Source organism: Mercurialis annua, linkage group LG8, assembly GCF_937616625.2.
Source record: "Mercurialis annua linkage group LG8, ddMerAnnu1.2, whole genome shotgun sequence".
NCBI classification, from domain to species: domain Eukaryota; kingdom Viridiplantae; phylum Streptophyta; class Magnoliopsida; order Malpighiales; family Euphorbiaceae; genus Mercurialis; species Mercurialis annua.
The window spans coordinates 25,210,795-25,216,503 of record NC_065577.1 but is presented as its reverse complement, the minus strand read 5'-3'; the positions used below and the strand labels follow the sequence as shown (position 1 = coordinate 25,216,503).

General features: G+C 31.2%; 1 long non-coding RNA gene across 1 annotated transcript; it reads left to right on the top strand.

Moving 5' to 3' along the window:
* Positions 1-2,018: 2,018 nt before the first annotated feature.
* On the top strand, positions 2,019-4,520 carry LOC126661149 (uncharacterized). Its single transcript, XR_007635522.2, has 3 exons — positions 2,019-2,175; positions 3,682-3,767; positions 4,291-4,520. It is a non-coding gene; the product is annotated as an uncharacterized LOC126661149 (long non-coding RNA).
* Positions 4,521-5,709: the final 1,189 nt, after the last annotated feature.

Sequence of the window (5,709 nt, the reverse complement as noted above, 5' to 3'; positions counted from 1 at the left end):
AATATTTAAATTTATAATCTCAATTTTTAAGTTTCACGGTTGAATTCTACCATACTATAATGAACTTAAAGTCAGCAACAATGAATAAACCTTAATTATATTATCAAATATATTTTTATTACAACTTTATAGTGATCGTTTTTATTTTGTAAGATCATTTTTATTGCAATTTTTTTGCATACATTTGTATAGCTTATAAATTTATTTAATATTATCTCAAAGTTATATTATTAAGATAATTGATTTAGAATGCTAATTAAATTAAACTACTTATAATATAATTAAAAAATTTAATATTTTAATTAATTTAATTAGAAACTACTTTAATTATTAATATAAAGATATTTCATAATCAAATAGAAACTCTAACTAATTTAATATTAATTATATATGTAATATATTGGTTTAATTATAATAAATTTAATTAATACAACAGGTTATAAATAAATATTATTGACCTAGCCGTCAAGCGTTTCTCCTTTGTTTTTCGCTTCGGCTGCCGTCAATGGTTTATTTTTGCCGTTGGCGGTAGCCATTTCTTTTTTATTGCTTTAGAATTAAATAAATGACCGACTCCTTTTCATCTTTTTTATTTTGGTTGGTAAATCTATCGACGAGGCGCATCAATTTCAATAGATATACAAATAAAAAATCAGAGATGGATCAAGCCCTTTCAAGATTGAAGATGAAATCGTTATAGGTTATATTAGTTTTTTTTTTGATAACTATTTTACAGTGATTGTCTTTCTTTTTTGAAAGTTTTGTTGTTCTTTCTATATGAAAGATTTGTTGTTTTTTATGAAGAGTTTGTGAGTCTTTTGTTAGACAGAAAAGGATTGGATCTTATTGTGTTAGAGCGGTTATGTAATTTTGATTTTGTTTTGTAAGGCGATCTGCGAATCAAGGTTTATATCTTGTTCCATGCCAGGTCATTGGAAACGGTTGTACCCTTTCTGAATTCTTACACCTGTAACTGCTCTTTATTATTAATGAAAGATTATTCGATTGTCAAAATAAATAAATAAATATTATTGACATCAATTAATTTTAAAATTAATAAATTAAAGTATTTTGATTAATTCTAACAAAAACTCTAATTGTTTAATATTAAATATTAAAAAAAATAAATTTATATAATTATATAGTAAATTTATATAATAAATTGACGAGTCGCGTTACGAGCCACGTGCGTAGCACGTAATGCAAAACTAGTATATATATATATATATATATGATTAAAGGAGTAATATTCAAGTCAACATGTCCATACCAATTAGAAAAAATATAAACAAATTGAGTCGGGTTTAAATTAAAACAAACTTGAACTCAAGCTCTCAAGTTTCAATGTGTTGTACTAACTTGATGTCAAACTCGAACGATATATGAGTTGCTCTATGTAATACCCCACACTTTTAAAAGTACCAATTATAGGTGTCACGAGGCGTAAGTATGAAAATATAAATCAAGAACGTCGGAATTAAGTTCAGGAAATAAGAAGCTAGACCGAAGTGGGTCTATTAAAAATTATCGTAAAATAATAATTTAAGTGGATATTATTGTTTTATAAATTGGATTTTTAGCGGGACTAAGAAGAAATCAATAAAGTAAAATAAAATTAAATGGAAAGTCCCGAGTTAATAAATTTTACGATAAAGTTCATAAAATAAAATAAAGGAGCTAAGATTAAATTTATAAATTTGGACAAGAGTATTTTATTAAGCGGAATTTGAATATCGGAAAAAGAAAAATGATATAAATAAATTATTTGGATCCGGATAAATAAATAATGCGATGAAATCCATTATTTATCAATAAAGAATAACCGTCAAGGTTCCGCGTAATTATGAAAACGACTTGGATTAAATTGGAGCAATTGAAATTTAAAGGTTTAAGTGCCAGCGGTGCATACTTCAAACACCTATATGGTTATTTTCCCCTCATTTCAATCAAATGAGGACATCTATTATCCCACCTCTTCATTTACTCTTGCATATCAACAATTAGATGGAACAAATAAACCAAAACCCTCATCCTTTCAAGATGCCGAAGCTATCTTCTTCAAGCTCCATCATGCTCTTTTGAGCACTTCTCACGGCGGTGAGCATATCTTGGAATTCCGACACTTGTTTTCAAGGATTCAAGTTCGGTTGAAGAGTCGACTCATATGCGGACAAGGTATAATTTATGGTTTTAGATTTGGATGTGTTTTGAATTGGTTTTGTGGAGATTAAATATTGGATTTTCTGTTTTTGATTAAGTGTCTGTGTTGGTGAGTTTGAGAGTTGGAATTAGTTGGCTTTGAATTTATAAATGAAAGAATCTCGCTAGGCCTCGAGAGCACGTCGGAGTGGGACTCCGACGGCCGGAAACTGCTCCGGTGAGCAGCAATTGCTGCTCACCAAGAGCAGCAAAAATTCTGCCAAGAGCAGAATTCAGCTCTGCTCTTGCGAGCAGAGCTGAGAAGCTCTTTGAGGGCTGCAATCGCAGCCCTCGGCCGTCGTAGGGAGCGTAATTTTGACACTAAGACAGCCCCTATTCGAATGGTAATTGGTTTAGATTAGTAAAAGTTTGTTCAAAGGTTTCGCGACGACTAATTACGACGATTTAAGTTGACGTTGAAGCGTTTTTAAGAGATAATTCTAAAAACAAGAAAAATGTATAAAAGATACATATTTAAAGTTAAAATGAAGTTGGTTATATGATAATAAGAATGGTGTTTAAGTCTAGTGTTAGAATTTAAATATAAGTGAAAAATTATAAGTTAAAACAAGGATTAGTACATAGCGAGGAGCTAACTTTGAAAGAGGATTGCGAGCTAACGAAATGTCGGAATGTGTTGGTTTTGGTGTCATTGTGTTCGTTACGGAACAAAGAACAAAAATGTGGGACAGCCGCTGCCACAACAGTGGCATGATAGCTGCAGATTTGACTGCAAACAGCAGCCCTTAGGGCTGTTCTGCTGTCAATAAAACAGCCCGGGGAGGCAACTTCCGAGCTAGTTTCCGACATCTTCGGGTTTGATTTTGAGTCCGAGGTCTAAATGAAAGTTGTAGAGGACGCTGTGGAATATAGGGATGTCAGATTTGTTTTGGATTATAACCAGTTTACGTGCTCTGTTTCTTAGCCCGAAACAGCAGCCATGGTGGAATGTTTTGCTGCCAAATATGACAGTTTTAGGGAACCAACTTCGGGACATATTTTCGACACCTTAGGACTATTATTTCAGTCTAGAACCTAAACGAAAATTGTAGATGGGATTACGGACTATAAGAGTGTTAAGTTTGTTTGGTACTTGGCTATTTTACGGGAACGTTTTAATAGTCCAAAGTCGACTAGTTGAGCTAGTTTTGGAAAAACTAGTTTTGAGTTAACAAAATGTTAACTCGTTAATTATTTGATTATTAATTTGACATTTTGAGTTAAAGTTGATTATAAAATATGGAAAAGGGAATTATTAAATTAATTATCGATTATCTCGATAATTAATTTAATTTAGCAAAATTGGATAACTAATAAATAATATTTGGACTAATGTTATTTATTACACGAAGTTATATTTTTAAAAGATTGTCGATTTATTCCGAGGCAATAGAAATAAATTTATTCGCTAAGTATTATATAGCTAGAACGTCTTCGGATTAGAATCCATTTTAATCGAGTCTAGTTATCGTATTTGTGTAGACCCGGAGAGACAACTACCGACGGGACCTGTAACTCGAAGAGCGTGACATAGCGTTATCCGGTTTGGAAACTATGAATAGAAAGTGGTGAGTTTATATTAATACTGTCAATTTTTAATACTTGCATTATTTTATAGAACTGTGTGTACACCAGTCATAATAAACTGAATATACATAAAATACAAACAATATTCAGTAAGATATGAAGCCATAAAGAATATCCTTTAATATCGACTGATGCTAGTAACTCGGTTGAACTATCTCGGGACTGCATTAGAAAATGATTAATGCTAGTAACTCGGTTGAACTATCTCGGGACTGCATTAATCGAGATACAAGGTAACTCGGTTGAACTATCTCGGGACATGTATCTCTCCCATTTAACTCGGTTGAACTATCTCGGGACTTGGGCCAATAACTAAACTTTGAATTGTATCGGTATGATCGTAATCGGAAGAACATAATGAATAATAAATGTAATGAATAAGAAACATAATGAACTTAGGTTTTCATTCGGTTCCGTATTTGGATACATAAAAATATGTTTTGTTTTTATTAATTATCTGCAGTATTATATGAACTCACTCAGCGTCGTCTGACCCTCCAATAGTGTTTTATTTCAGGCGATAGTATTTTGAAGGCAAGGACTTCCATTCTTGTTCCGGAAGTCTGCAATATTTTAAGTATGTATTGAAGTATGCTTCAAATCCTAGCGCTGCAGTAGTTAGTAGATGTCGGTATAAAAATAATATTTTGTATCAAACTATATTTTTCTATTAACTCTGAGATGATAAATGTATGTTCATAGTTTATATAAATCACGTTTTTTTATTCGTGTTATTTCTTTACCAATTATCCATGAATGGAATTGGTTATTGTTTTATGAATTGGCATAAGTTGAAACAGGGCAATACTAAATGCGAGATATCGCTAAGACCCTGATTTCTAATATCGTTTCGCATAGATTTTCAGAAAGTAATTTAGATGTTTTGAAATCTATATAGTTATATTGTATAAGAAATTTTCTGAAAACATTTTACATATTGATATATGTTTGAATTGCGAAAAATTTCTACTCGTTTTTACGCTTGCTACGGGTTTCGAAGCTACCACTCCCATTCCCTAGCGCCGGTCTCGACCCTCGATTTTGGGTCGTGACAAAGTTGGTATCAGAGCAATTGGTCCAGGATACCACTGCTTTATGCGTCAGTCAACCTAAAGACTACTGCAGCACATAAGATTCGAGTCATGTCTTTGATCAGTTTTCATTTGATTTTAAAATTGCCAACTCTCCTCTCTAGGAAGCGAGGCTGTTTGTTTGTTCGATAGGATTGTTTGACGAGATACGCATGCGTAGATATTCTGCTTATGCATAGACATTCAACTTATGTTTAAATGTTCGTTGAGGCGCTTATATGTTGCTTTTGCGTGGAAATTTGATTATATGGATGTGCGCTTTTCGTGTTAGTATGGTATAGTCGTGTTGCGATTGTTTAGTTTATGATTCGGTAGTAGATTGAACGATTTGTGTGTTATTAGAAGAATGGAAGATCAGAGGCAATTGGGTGTTCATGCTGAGTGCACAAGGTGTAGAAGAGGCTTATGGTGGATCCTCTAATTTCATAAGGGAAAATGAACTTGTTTAAACATCTAATATAAAAATACGAAAGAGTTTGAAATTGAAGTCTATATATGATTTTTATTTTTTTATTTTTATTATAATCTATTAATGATAAATAAAATAGGATAACATATTGTATAAAATAAAAAAAATTACGTTTATGTGCATATTAAATTTTTACGGATATATATAAATAAAATTTGAAAGTATTAAAAATTCAAATCGTTTTAAGTTTTAAAAATTATAATCTAACCTTTAAAAATTATCAATCTATCATAATTTTAACAATTTGTCTGAAAATCTATCAAACTTTTCAAAATCAATTTGATAATTTTCAACATTAATTTATCTGATCCATGTGACATTATAAATCGATATTTTTTTTTCTTTTTATTAGAAAAAAACAAT